This window comes from Chrysemys picta, unplaced genomic scaffold (assembly GCF_011386835.1).
Source record: "Chrysemys picta bellii isolate R12L10 unplaced genomic scaffold, ASM1138683v2 scaf45, whole genome shotgun sequence".
Classification (NCBI taxonomy): domain Eukaryota; kingdom Metazoa; phylum Chordata; order Testudines; family Emydidae; genus Chrysemys; species Chrysemys picta.
In genome coordinates, this window is record NW_027052752.1 from 75,466 (window position 1) to 90,213 (window position 14,748).

The 14,748-nt window shown below is 48.9% G+C and overlaps 1 long non-coding RNA gene across 4 annotated transcripts in view; it reads left to right on the top strand.

Moving 5' to 3' along the window:
* Positions 1 to 14,748, top strand: part of LOC135977850 (uncharacterized) — a 121,817-nt gene that overhangs the window by 49,120 nt on the left and 57,949 nt on the right. For all 4 annotated transcript variants that reach the window (XR_010595295.1, XR_010595296.1, XR_010595293.1 and 1 more), the window contains 2 exons: positions 2,661 to 2,784; positions 5,115 to 5,238. This is a non-coding gene — a long non-coding RNA (uncharacterized LOC135977850). The remainder of the gene's footprint in view (positions 1 to 2,660; positions 2,785 to 5,114; positions 5,239 to 14,748) is intronic.

Consider the following 14,748-nt stretch of genomic DNA (forward strand, 5'->3'; position numbering starts at 1 on the left):
TACCCGTTGAGCCCGACGATCCAGCCAGCTTTCTATCCACCTTACAGTCCATTCATCCATCCCATACTTCTTTAACTTGGTGGCAAGAATACTGTGGGAGAGCGTATCAAAAGCTTTGCTAAAGTCAAGGAATAACACATCCACTGCTTTCCCCTCCTCCACAGAGCCAGTTATCTCATCATAGAAGGCAATTAGGTTAGTCAGGCACGACTTCCCCTTGGTGAATCCATGCTGACTGTTCCTGATCACTTTCCTCTCCTCTAAGTGTTTCATAATTGATTCCTTGAGGACCTGCTCCATGATTTTTCCAGGGACTGAGGTGAGGCTGACTGGCCTGTAGTTCCCCGGATCCTCCTCCTTCCCTTTTTTAAAGATGGGCACTACATTAGCCTTTTTCCAGTCATCCGGGACCTCCCTCGATCGCCATGAGTTTTCAAAAATAATGGCTAATGGCTGTGCAATCTCATCCGCCAAGTCCTTTAGCACCCTCGGATGCAGCGCATCCAGCCCCATGGAGTTGTGCACGTCCAGTTTTTCTAAATAGTCCCGAACCACTTCTTTCTCCACAGAGGGCTGGTCACCTTCTCCCCATATTGTGCTGCCCAGTGCAGCAGTCTGGGAGCTGACCTTGTTCGTGAAGACAGAGGCAAAAAAAGCATTGAGTACATTAGCTTTTTCCACATCCTCAGTCACTAGGTTGCCTCCCTCATTCAGTAAGGGGCCCACACTTTCCTTGACTTTCTTCTTGTTGCTAACATACCTGAAGAAACCCTTCTTGTTACTCTTAACATCTCTTGCTAGCTGCAACTCCAAGTGTGATTTGGCCTTCCTGATTTCACTCCTGCATGCCTGAGCAATATTTTTATACTCCTCCCTGGTCATTTGTCCAATCTTCCACTTCTTGTAAGCTTCTTTTTTGCGTTTAAGATCAGCAAGGATTTCACTGTTTAGCCAAGCTGGTCGCCTGCCATATTTACTATTCTTTCTACACATCGGGATGGTTTGTTCCTGCAACCGCAATAAGGATTCTTTAAAATACAGCCAGCTCTCCTGGACCCCTTTGCCCTTCATGTTATTCTCCCAGGGGATCCTGCCCATCGGTTCCCTGAGGGAGTCAAAGTCTGCTTTTCTGAAGTCCAGGGTCCGTATTCTGCTGCTCTCCTTTCTTCCTTGTGTCAGGATCCTGAACTCGACCATCTCATGGTCACTGCCTCCCAGGTTCCCATCCACTTTTGCTTCCCCTACTAATTCTTCCCTGTTTGTGAGCAGCAGGTCGAGAAAAGCTCTGCCCCTAGTTGGTTCCTCCAGCACTTGCACCAGGAAATTGTGCCCTACACTTTCCAAAAACTTCCTGGATTGTCTGTGCACCGCTGTATTGCTCTCCTAGCAGATATCAGGGTGATTAAAGTCTCCCATGAGAACCAGGGCCTGCGATCTAGCAACTTCTGCTAGTTGCCAGAAGAAAGCCTCGTCCACCTCATCCCCCTGGTCTGGTGGTCTATACCAGACTCCAACCGTGACATCCCCCTTGTTGCTCACACTTCTCAACTTTATCCAGAGACTCTCAGGTTTTTCTACAGTTTCATACCGGACCTCTGAGCACTCATACTCCTCTCTTACATACAATGCAACTCCCCCACCTTTTCTGCCCTGCCTGTCCTTCCTGAACAGTTTATATCCATCCATGACAATACTCCAGTCATGTGAGTTATCCCACCAAGTGTCTGTTATTGCTTCAGCAAGTCTCCTTCTCGAGGTCTCTCTTTGAGGACTGAGAGAGTATTAGTGTTCACATGTGTGAGTGCGAGCAGGAGCCTCTTTGGAGTTTTCTCCTTTCCTTTGACGGATTTTACTAGAAAACAGACGTCCCTATTTAGAAGGTAAGAGCCTCCAAGAGGTTTTGGAACCTGCTCAGTCTGATCCATCTGGTGCCAGCTGAATTCTAGGCATGGAAAACACTAGGTTAAGGTGGCAGAATTTTATTCCCTCTGTGGGATTTTGTCCCGTAGAATCACAGGGGACATTAGTGTTTGTCATTTTCGTTTTACCTTTTCCTCCATCCCTCCTTCATTTCTCTTCATCTCTTACTTCTTTTGTCCTTTCTCCTGTTCACCTGCCACCACCAGGAGTGGTGTGTGTGTGTGTGTGTGTGTTGCTGGGGGTGCTCTTCACCTCCCCTTGTGGGAAGTTGATCCAAAACTGTGGGGTTGAAATAGTGCTTGAACTCCAATGACACTAGATGCTGCCATCCTGTGGCTTAGCATTAGTGTCTGGGATGATTGGGGCAAGATCTCAACCTCCCCGCAACCCACTTCACTGCTGGCAGAATCCCTCCTGCCCCCCCTGCTAGAGCCGCCTCCCTGCCCAACCTGGGTGGGGGTGGAGAAGAGGGTTCTGATAACTTGAGCTGTGGTTTGGAGGTAGAACAGCTGTCAAGGGTACTGAGGGGGAGGTAGCAGGAGCTCACCCTACAAGGTGGTGGGTTGGCACTGGAGGTTACTAGAAAGGACAAGAAGACTCCATTCTGGGGTTCAGGAGGTGAATTCATCCCTCAGTGGTGGGCAGGTAGTCAGTTTAAATACTGCTGGTTTCAGGTGCCCTTAATTCCCCCTGATTCCTCGGGGCGTTTGAGTCTTTGACAGGTTCTCGTTCCCTTGCAGCAGGAGGACGTCATGGCCAGAGTGATGCACCAGCTCCGCATCATCCGGCACTTGTGCCAGGTGCCTTAGACACTGCAGGGGCTGTGCCTCTGAGGCCATCAGCAACTCCCGCTCCCTGCTGCAGGTACTGCTCTGGCTCACTGTAAATGGGGTGCTAGTGGAAGGGGAAATGGAGCCCCTTGGCACTCAGTAAAAGGGAAAGTGGTGGATTCTCCATCTCTTGATGTCATTTCATGAAGACTAGATGCCTTTCTGGAATGTGTGTGCCCCAAAAGTACCTATTGTACTATACAGGAAGCCTATGATATGCAGGGGGTTAGATGAGATGTTCTAAAGGTCTCTTCTGGCCATAAAGTGTAGTAATTTTGGAAACACTGAGTGTAGCATTGGGAGCAGCCTCTGATGCTTTACTGTCTAGCCGACTTGCTTCCTAGAATGAAGACGCATCGAGTGGGGTGATCCACAGAGAGTAGCTGAAACCTTCAAAGTGTCAGGGCAGCAGCAGGACATTCGCACTTCAGGGGATGGGTGGGTGTGGCAGTGACATCACAAAGGCCTTTTGCAGTGTAGTAGTTCCGGGGTGGGGCTCGTCCCTTCCTGGGGTACCTGGGAGCCAGGCCGCCCCGCTACAAAGCGAATAACAGTTAGGGCCCAGACCTTTGGGTAGGGACTGAGCACACAATCAACAGTTCAGAGCTCAGGCCCTTATGCAGGGACTGAGCACACAATCAACAGCTCCGGCCCTGGGTCAGGGCGGGGAACAAACCAGTAGTCAGTCAGCGGCCCAGGCCTTGTAGCAGGAGCTGGGTCAGTTTGGGTTAGCCCAGGCCCTAGGTCAGGGCGGGGCAGCAAACCAATCGTCAGTCAGAGGCCCAGGCCCCTTGGACAAGGAGGAGGAGAGACTGCCACCCAGCACGGGGTGGCAGGGGGGAACACAGGCCCACCCACTCCACTGTGTTCCAGCCCGGGGCCCTATCCGCAGCAGTCCGTCTGCCGCGCAGTCAGTGGGGATCCTGACCGCAACACACTGACATGGGTTCGGGGTCTGCTATCCCCGGGCCACTTCCCATCTCCTCCTCCATGGGTACCTGTTCCTCCTGAGTTCCGTCTGCTGGGTCGCAGATCATGGGCTCCTCCGGGCCCCGAGCAGCAGGTAGGTCTGTCACTCCCTCTGGGCCCTTGGCGGGGGGAAGCTCAGACCGTTCCTCAGGATACCGGGCTCTCGGCAGGCTCAGGTCCGCGGGAGCTCGGGCACCAGCGTCTGTCCTCTCCCGCTGCCGGCCAGCTACTGAGCGCTGTGGCTTGGCCTTTATACTTCCTGTCCCGCCCCTTGACTTCCGGGGGGGTGGGGACAGGCCGCGGTGGCCTTGACTTCCTGGGGCGCCTGGGAGCCAGGCCGCCCCGCTACATGCAGTATCTCAGCGTATTGGTCAAAGGTGTTAGGGAGTTGGTGACCTCAGAGAGAGATGCTGACATCAGTCAGGGGCGCAGGGCCAGGGAAACCTCAGAGACCCCTGTGGCTTTGCTTTAGCAAGTCTCCTTCTCGAGGTCTCTCTTTGAGGACTGAGAGAGTATTAGGGTTCACGTATGTGAGTGAGAGCAGGAGCCTCTTTCGAGTTTTCTCCTTCCCTTTTACTGATTTTACTAGAAAACAGACGTCCCTGTTTAGAAGGTAAGAGCCTCCAAGAGGTTTTTGAACTTGCTCAGTCTGATCCACCTGGTGCCCGTTGAATTCTAGGCATGGAAAACACTAGTTCAAGGTGACAGAATTTTGTAGTCCACACGGGATTTTGTCCTGTGGAATCACTGGGGACATTAGGGTTTGTCCTTTTCGTTTTACCTTTTCCACCATCCCTCCTTCCTTTCTCTTCATCTCTTACTTCTTTTGTCCTTTCTCCTGTTCCCCTCCCACCACCAGGAGTGGTGTGTGTGTGTGTGTGTGTGTGTGTTGCTGGGGATGATCTTCACCTCCTCTTGTGGGAAGTTCATCCAAAACTGTGGGGTTGAAATAGTGCTTGGACTCCACAGACACTAGATGCTGCCATCCTGTGGCTTAGCGTTAGTGTCTCGGATGACTTGGGCAAGATCTCAACCTCCCCGCAACCCACTTCACTGCTGCCAGAATCCCTCCTGCCCCCACTGCTAGACCCGCCTCCCAGCCCAACCTTGGTGGGGGTCTAGAAGAGGTTTCTGATGACTTAAGCTGTGGTTTGGAGGTGGAACAGCTGTCAAGGACACTGAGGGGGAGGTAGCAGGAGCTCACCCTAGAAGGAGGGGGATTGGCACTGGAGGTTACTAGAAAGGACAAGAAGACTCCATTCTGGGATTCAGGAGGTGAATTCATCCCTCAGTGGTGGGCAGGTGCTGAGTGGAAATACTGCTGGTTCCAGGTGCCCTTAATTCCCCCTGATTCCTCGGGGCGTTTGAGTCTGACAGGTTCTCATTCCCTTGCAGCAGGAGGGCGTCACGGCCAAAGTGAGGCACCAGCTCCGCATCATCCATCACTTGCGCCAGGTGCCTGAGACACTGCAGGGGTTGTGCCTCTGAGGCCTTCAGCAACTCCCGCTCCCTGTTGCAGGTACTGCTCTGGCTCACTGTAAATGGGGAGCTAGTGGAAGGGGAAATGGAGCCCCCTGGCACTCAGTGAAAGGGAAAGTGGTGGATTCTCCATCTCTTGAAATCATTGAATGAAACTAGATGCCTTTCTGGAATGTTTGTGCCCAAAAAGTAACTATTGTCCTATACAGGAAGCCTATGATATGCAGGGAGTTAGATGAGATGCTCTAAAGGTCTCTTCTGGCCATAAAGTGTATTAATTTTGGAAACACTGAGTGTAGCATTGGGAGCAGCCTCTAATGTTTTACTGTCTAACCGGCTTGCTTCCTAGAATGAAGACGCATTGAGTGGGGTGATCCACAGAGAGTAGCTCAAACCTTCAAAATGTCAGGCCAGCAGCAGGATATTAGCACTTCAGGGGATGGGTGGGTGTGGCAGTGACATCACAAAGGCCTTTTGCAGGAGCTCAGCCTATTGGTCAAAGTTGTTAGGGAGGTGGTGACCTCAGAGAGAGATGCTCACATCAGCCAGGCAAAACAGGGGCGCAGGGCCAGGGAAACCTCAGAGACCCCTGTGGCTTTGCTTCAGCAAGTCTCCTTCTCGAGCTCTCTTTGAGGACTGAGAGAGTATTAGGGTTCACATATGTGAGTGTGAGCAGGAGCCTCTTTCAAGTTTTCTCCTTTCCTTTTACCCATTTTACTAGAAAACAGAAGTCCCTGTTGAGAAAGTAAGTGCCTCGGAGAGGTTTGTAACCTGTTCAGTCTGATCCACCTGGTGCCATCTGAATTCTAGGCATGGAAAACACTAGTTTAAGGTGGCAGAATTTTATTCCCTCCCTGGGATTTTGTCCCGTAGAATCACTGGGGATATTAGGAAAACAACAAGGAGTCTGGTGGCACCTTAAAGACTAACAGATTTATTTGGGCATAAGCTTTCGTGAGTAAAAACCTCACTTCTTCGGATGCATAGAGTGAAAGTTACAGATGCAGGCATTATATACTGACACATGGAGAGCAGGGAGTTACTTCACAAGTGGAGAACCAGTGTTGACAGGGCCAATTCAAAAATCAGGGTGGATGTAGTCCACTCCCAATAATAGATGAGGAGGTGTCAATTCCAGGAGAGGAAAAGCTGCTTCTGTAGTGAGCCAGCCACTCCCAGTCCCTATTCAAGCCCAGATTAATGGTGTTGAATTTGCAAATGAATTTTAGTTCTGCTGTTTCTCTTTGAAGTCTGTTTCTGAAGTTTTTTTGTTCAATGATAGTGACTTTTAAATCTGTAATAGAATGACCAGGGAGATTGAAGTGTTCACTTACTGGCTTATGTATGTTACCACTCCTGATGTCCGATTTGTGTCCATTTATTCTTTTGCGGAGGGACTGTCCGGTTTGGCCAATGTACATGGGAGAGGGGCATTGCTGGCACATGATGGCATATATGACATTAGTGGATGTGCAGGTGAATGAGTCCCTGATGGTGTGGCTGATGTGGTTGGGTCCTCTGATGCTGTTGCCAGAGTAGATATGGGGACAGAGTAGGCAACGAGGTTTGCTACGGGGATAGGTTCCTGGGTTGGTGTTTCTGTGGTGTGGTGTGTAGTTGCTGGTGAGTATTTGCTTCAGGTTGGGGGGTTGTCTGTAAGCGAGGAGTGGCCTGCCTCCCAAGGTCTGTGAGAGTGAGGGATCATTTTCCAGGATAGGTTGTAGATCGTGGATAATGCGCTGGAGAGGTTTTAGCTGGGGGCTGTATGTGATGGCCAGTGGTGTTCTGTTCTTGTTCTTGTTGGGCCTGTCCTGTAGTAGGTGATTTCTGGGTACCCGTCTTGCTCTGTCAATCTGTTTCCTCACTTCCCCAGGTGGGTATTGTAGTTTTACGAATGCTTGATAAAGATCTTGTAGGTGTTTGTCTCTGTCTGAGGGGTTGGAGCAAATTCGGTTGTATCTTAGGGCTTGGCTGTAGACAATGGATCGTGTGATGTGTCTTGGATGGAAGCCGAAGGCATGTAGATACGTATAGCGGTCAGTAGGTTTCCGGTATAGGGTGGTGTTTATGTGACCATCACTTATTTGTACTGTAGTGTCCAGGAAGTGGATCTCTTGTGTGGACTGGTCCAGGCTGAGGTTGATGGTGGGGTGGAAATTGTTGAAGTCCAGGTGGAATTCTTCAAGGGCCTCCTTTCCATAGGTCCATATGATGAAGATGTCGTCAATGTAGTGCAAGTAGAGGAGGGGCACTAGGGGACGAGAGCTGAGGAAGCGTTGTTCTAAGTCAGCCATAAAAATGTTGGCATACTGTGGGGCCATGCGAGTACCCATAGCAGTGCCACTGACTTGAAGGTATAAGTTGTCCCCAAATCTGAAGTGGTTGTGGGTGAGGACAAAGTCACAAAGCTCAGCCACCAGGCTTGCTGTGGCCTCATCAGGGATACTGTTCCTGACAGCTTGTAGTCCATCCTCATGTGGAATATTGGTATAAAGTGCTTCTACATGCATGGTGGCCAGGATGGTGTTTCCAGGAAGAACATCAATGCATTGTAGTTTCCTCAGGAAGTTGGTGGTGTCTTGAAGATAGCTGGGAGTGCTGGTAGCATAGGGCCTGAGGAGAGAGGCCAAATAGCCAGATAATCCTGCCGTCAGAGTGCCAATGCCTGAGATGATGGGGCGTCCAGGGTTTCCGGGTTTATGGATCTTGGGTAGCAGATAGAATACCCCTGGTCGGGGTTCTGGGGGTGTGTCCATGTAGATTTGTTCCCGTACTGTAGCTGGGAGTTTCTTGAGCAGATGGTGTAGTTTCTTTTGGTATTCCTCAGTGGGATCAGAGGATAGTGGCCTGTAGAATGTGGTCTTGGAGAGTTGCCTGGCAGCCTCCTGTTCATAATCTGACCTGTTCATTATGACTACAGCACCTCCTTTGTCAGCCCCTTTGATGATAATGTCAGAGTTGTTTCTGAGGCTGTGGATGGCATTGCATTCTGTACGGCTGAGGTTATGGGACAAGTGATGATGTTTGTCCACAATTTCAGCCTGTGCACGTCTGCGGAAACACTCTATGTAGAGGTCCAGTCTGTCATTTCGACCGTCAGGAGGAGTCCACGCAGAATTCTTCTTTTTGTAGTGTTGGTAGGAGGGTTCCTGTGGGTCAGTGCACTGTTCAGTGGTGCGTTGAAAATATTCCTTGAGTCGGAGACGAGGAAAGTAGGCTTCCAGATCACCGCAGAACTGTATCATGTTCGTGGGGACGGTGGGACAGAAAGAGAGTCCCCGAGATAGGACAGACTCTTCTGCTGGGCTAAGCGTGTGGTTGGAAAGATTGACAATGTTGTTAGATGAGTTGAGGGTACCATTGTTATAGCCCCTAGTGGCAGGTATTAGTTTAGATAACTTACAGTCCTTTTTCCTCTGTAGAGAAGTGAAGTGTGCATTGTAAATGGCTTGTCTCATTTTTGTAAAGTCCAGCCACGTGGAAGTTTGTGTAGAAGGCTGGTATTGTATGAGAGTCTCCAGTTCTGAGAGCTCATTCTTGATCTTCTCCTGTCTGCTGTACAGGATGCTGATCAGGTGCTTCCTCAGTTTCTTTGAGAGAGTGTGTGGCACAATCTCTCACCATACTCAGTGTAGTATGTTGATTGCAATGGATTTTTGACCTTCCGTCCTTTTGGTATGATGTCCATCTGTTTGCATTTGGAGAGGAAGATGATGTCTGTCTGTATCTGTGCAAGTTTTTTGTTGAGGTTGATGGATTTCCACTCCATACGGCTAAATTTAGTGCCTTGCATGGTGTCAAGTATCAGGGGGTAGCCATGTTAGTCTGTATCTACAAAAACAACAAGGAGTCTGGTGGCACCTTAAAGACTAACAGATTTATTTGGGCATAAGCTTTCGTGAGTAAAAACCTCACTTCTTCGGATGCATAGAGTGAAAGTTACAGATGCAGGCATTATATACTGACACATGGAGAGCAGGGAGTTACTTCACAAGTGGAGAACCAGTGTTGACAGGGCCAATTCAAAAATCAGGGTGGATGTAGTCCACTCCCAATAATAGATGAGGAGGTGTCAATTCCAGGAGAGGAAAAGCTGCTTCTGTAGTGAGCCAGCCACTCCCAGTCCCTATTCAAGCCCAGATTAATGGTGTTGAATTTGCAAATGAATTTTAGTTCTGCTGTTTCTCTTTGAAGTCTGTTTCTGAAGTTTTTTTTGTTCAATGATAGTGACTTTTAAATCTGTAATAGAATGACCAGGGAGATTGAAGTCTTCACATACTGGCTTATGTATGTTACCATTCCTGATGTCCGACATGGGGACATTAGGGTTTGTCCTTTTCCTTTTACCTTTTCCTCCATCCCTCCTTCCTTTCTCTTCATCTCTTACTTCTTTTGTCCTTTCTCTTGTTCCCCTCACACCACCAGGAGTGGTGTGTGTGTGTGTGTGTGTGTGTGTGTGTGTGTGTGTGTGTGTGTGTGGTGCTGATGGTTCTCTTCTCCTCCCCTTGTGGGGAGTTGATCCAAAACTGTGGGGTTGAAATAGTGCTTGGACCCCACTGACAGTAGATGCTGCCATTGTGTGACTTAGCATTAGTGTCTGGGATGACTTGGGTCAAGATCTCAACCTCCCTGCAACCCACTTCACTGCTGTCAGAATCCCTCCTGCACACCCTGTTAGAGCCGCCTCCCAGCCCAACCTGTGTCGGGGTGGAGAAGAGGGTTCTGATGACTTGAGCTGTGGTTTGGAGGTGGAATATCTGTGAAGGGCACTGAGCAGGAGGTAGCAGGAGCTCACCCTACAAGGAGGGGGGTTGGCTCTGGAGGTTTCTAGAAAGGACAAGAAGACTCCATTTTGGGGTTCAGGAGGTGAATTCATCTCTCATTGATGGGCAGGTGCTGGGTGGAAATACTGCTGGTTCCAGGTTCCCTTAATTCCCCCTGATTCCTCGGGGCGTTTGAGTCTCTGACAGGTTCTCGTTCCCTTGCAGCAGGAGGACGTCAGGGCCAAAATGATGCACCAGCTCCGCATCATCCTGCACTTAGGCCACGTGCCTGAGACACTGCAGGGGCTGCGCCTCTGAGGCCTTCAGGAACTCCCGCTCCCTGCTGCAGGTACTGCTCTGGCTCACTGTAAATGGGGAGCTAGTGGAAGGGGAAATGGAGCCCCCTGGCACTCACTAAAAGGGAAAGTGATGGATTCTCCATCTCTTAATGTCATTTAATTTAGACTAGATACCTTTCTGGAATGTTTGTACCCAAAAAGTAACTATTATACTATACAGGAAGCCCATGATATGCAGGGGCTTAGATTAGATGCTCTAAAGGTCTCTTCTGGCCATAAAGTGTAGTAATTTTGGAAACACGGAGTGTAGCATTGGGAGCAGCCTCTGATGTTTTATTGTCTAGCCGGCTTGCTTCCTAGAATGAAGATCCATTGAGTAGAGTAGAGCGGAAGAATGACTTCTCGTGTCTTGCTCACAACACACCTGTTAATACATCCCAGAATCAGGTTTGCTTTTTTTGCAACAGCATCACACTGTTGACTCATATTTAGCTTGTGGTCCACTATAACCCCTAGATCCCTTTCTGCCGTACTCCTTCCTAGACAGTCTCTTCCCATTCTGTATGTGTGAAACTGATTGTTCCTTCCTAAGTGGAGCACTTTGCATTTGTCTTTGTTAAACTTCATCCTCTTTAACTCAGACCATTTCTCCAATTTGTCCAGATCATTTTGAATTATGACCCTGTCCTCCAAAGCAGTTGCAATCCCTCCCAGTTTGGTATCATCCGCAAACTTAATAAGCGTACTTTCTATGCCAATATCTAAGTCGTTGATGAAGATATTGAACAGCGCCGGTCCCAAAACAGACCCCTGCGATACCCCACTCGTTATGGCTTTCCAGCAGGATTGGGAACTATTAATAACAACTCTCTGAGTACGGTTATCCAGCCAGTTATGCACCCACCTTATAGTAGCCCCATCTAAATTGTATTTGCCTAGTTTATCAATAAGAATATCATGCGAGACCGTATCAAATGCCTTACTAAAGTCGAGGTATACCACATCCACAGCCTCACCCTTATCCACAAGGCTCGTTATCCTATCAAAGAAAGCTATCAGATTGGTTTGACATGATTTGTTCTTCACAAATCCATGCTGGCTGTTCCCTATCACCTTACCACCTTCCAAGTGTTTGCAGGTGATTTCCTTAATTACTTGCTCCATTATCTTCCCTGGCCCAGAAGTTAAACTCACTGGGGTCTGTAGTTTCCTGGGTTGTTTTTATTTCCCTTTTTATAGATGGGCACTATATTTGCCCTTTTCCAGTCTTCTGGAATCTCTCCCGTCTCCCATGATTTTCCAAAGATAATAGCTAGAGGCTCAGATACCTCCTCTATTAGCTCCTTGAGTATTCTAGGATGCATTTCATCAGGCCCGGGTGACTTGCAGGCATCTAACTTTTCTAAGTGATTTTTAACTTGTTCTTTTTTTATTTTATCTGCTAAACTTCCCCCCTTCCCATTAGCATTCACTATGTTAGGCATTCCTTCAGACTTCTCGGTGAAGACCGAAACAAAGAAGTCATTAAGCATCTCCGCCATTTCCAAGTTTCCTGTTACAGTTTCTCCCTCTTCACTAAGCAGTGGGCCTACCCTGTCTTTGGTCTTCCTCTTGCTTCTAATGTATTGATAAAAAGTCTTCTTGTTTCCCTTTATTCCCGTAGCTAGTTTGAGCTCATTTTGTGCCTTTGCCTTTCTAATCTTGCCCCTGCATTCCTGTGTTGTTTGCCTATATTCATCCTTTGTAATCTGTCCCAGTTTCCATTTTTGATATGACCCCTTTTTATTTTTTAGATCATGCAAGATCTCATGGTTAGGCCAAGGTGGTCTTTTGCCACATTTTCTATCTTTCCTAACCAGCGGAATAGCTTGCTTTTGGGCCCTTAATAGTGTCCCTTTGAAAAACTGCCAACTCTCCTCAGTTGTTTTTCCCCTCAGTCTTGATTCCCATGGGACCTTACCTATCAGCTCTCTGAGCGTACCAAAATCTGCCTTCCTGAAATCCATTGTCTCTATTTTGCTGTTCTCCCTTCTACCCTTCCTTAGAATTGCAAACTCTATGATTTCATGATCACTTTCACCCAGGCTGCCTTCTACTTTCAAATTCTCAACGAGTTCCTCCCTATTTGTTAAAATCAAGTCTAGAACAGCTTCCCCCCAGTAGCTTTTTCAACCTTCTGAAATAAAAAGTTGTCTCCAATGCAGTCCAGGAATTTGTCGGATAGTCTGTGCCCGCTGTGTTATTTTCCCAACATATAGCCGGATAGTTGAAGTCCCCCATCACCACCAAATCTTGGGCTTTGGATGATTTTGTTAGTTGCTTAAAAAAAGCCTCATCCACCTCTTCCACCTGGTTAGTTGGCTTGTAGTAGACTCCTAGCATGAGATCTCCCTTGTTTTTTACCCCTTTTAGCCTAACCCATAGACTCTCAACACTTCCGTCTCCTATGTCCATCTCTACCTCAGTCCAAGTGTGTACATTTTTAATATACAAGGCAACACCTCCTCCCTTTTTCCCCTGTCTATCCTTCCTGAGCAAGCTGTACCCATCCACACCAACATTCCAATCACGTGTATTATCCCACCAAGTTTCAGTGATGCCAACAATGTCATAGTTGTATTTATTTATTAGCACTTCCAGTTCTTCCTGCTTATTCCCCATACTTCTCACATTTGTATATAGGCATCTAAGATACTGGTTTGATCTTTCCTCCCAGTTTTGTCCTGACCCTCCTTTCCCTCTGACAATATAGCCCACACTCCCTCTCGTTTTTGACCCATCTCCCCGGTCTCCATGTTCCCCACTTACCTGTGGGCTTTGCTCACCTGTCCCCATCGAACCTAGTTTAAAGCCCTCCTCACTAGGTTAGCCAGTCTGTGTCCAAAGGTACTAATAACTTGAGCTGTGGTTTGGAGGTGGAACAGCTGTCAAGGGCACTGAGGGGGAGATAGCAGGAGCTCATCCTTCAAGGAGGGGGGTTGTCACTGGAGGTTACTAGAAAGGACAAGAAGATTCCATTCTGGGGTTCAGGAGGTGAATTTATCCCTCAGTGGTGGGCAGGTGATGGGTGGAAGTAGTGCTGGTTCCAGGTGCCCTTAATTCCCGCTGATTCCTCGGGGCCTTTGAGTCTCTGACAGGTTCTCATTCCCTTGCAGCAGGAGGACGTCACGGCCAAAAGTGATGCACCAGCTCCGCATCATCCGGCACTTGTGCCAGATTCCTGAGACACTGCAGGGGCTGTGCCTCTGAGGCCATCAGCAACTCCCGCTCCCTGCTGCAGGTACTGCTCTGGCTCACTGTAAATGGGGAGCTAGTGGAAGGGGAAATGGAGCCTCCTGGAACTCACTAAAAGGGAAAGTGGTGGATTCTCCATCTCTTGATGTCATTGAAGGAAGACTAGATGGCTTTCTGCAATGTGTGTGCCCAAAAAGTAACTATTGTACTATACAGCAAGCCTATGGTATGCAAGGGGTTAGATGAGATGCTCTAAAGGTCTCTTCTGGCCATAAAGTCCCCTAATTTTGGAAACACTGAGGGTACGTCTACACTACGAAATTAGTTCGAATTTATAGAAGCCGGTTTTATTGAAATCGGTTGTATACAGCCGATTGTGTGTGTCCACACAATAAAATGCTCTAGGTGCTCTAGTCGGCGGACCGCGTCCACAGTACAAGGCTAGCGTCGACTTCCAGAGCATTGCACTATGGGTAGCTATCCCACAGCTATCCCACAGTTCCCGCAGTCTCCGCCGCCCCTTTGAATTCTGGGTTGAGATCCCAATGCCCGGATGATGCAAAACAGTGTCGCGGGCGGTTCTGGGTACATGTCGTCAGGCCCCTCCCTCCCCCGTCACAGCAACGGCAGACAATAGATTCGCGCCTCTTTACCTGGGTTACCTGGGTTACCTGTGCAGACAACATGGAGCCCGCTCAGCTCAGCTCACCGTCACCATATGTCCTCTGGGTGTCGGCAGACGTGGGACTGCATTGCTACACAGCAGCAGCTGCTAACTGCCTTTTGGCGGTAGACGGTGCAGTAGACTGGTAGCCTTCATCGGCGATCTGGGTGCTGGCAGCCGTGGGGCTTGCCTTTTGGCAGTAAATGGTGTATTACGACTATTAGCCGTCCTATTACAAGTCGGGTCATCGCACGTTAGCAGAGTCTTCCCCGAGCAGCCGATTGTGCAATAGGCCTGAAGACCATCGTCATACGCCGCCCCGTATTTGCTGCCAAGCACCCAGAAAGATGCCGAGGGCTATCAGTCACGCTGCACCGTCGTCTTAAGATGTAAAAAATAGATTTGCTCTGTATTCATTTGCTTCCCCCTCCCTCCGTCAAATCAACGGCCTGCTAAGCCCAGGGTTTTCAGTTTAATCTTTGGGGGGAACATTCTGTGTGACAGTTGTTTGTGTTTCTCCCTGATGCACAGCCACCGTTCTTGATTTTAATTCCCTGTGCCTGTACGCCATGTCGTCACTCGGCCCCCCT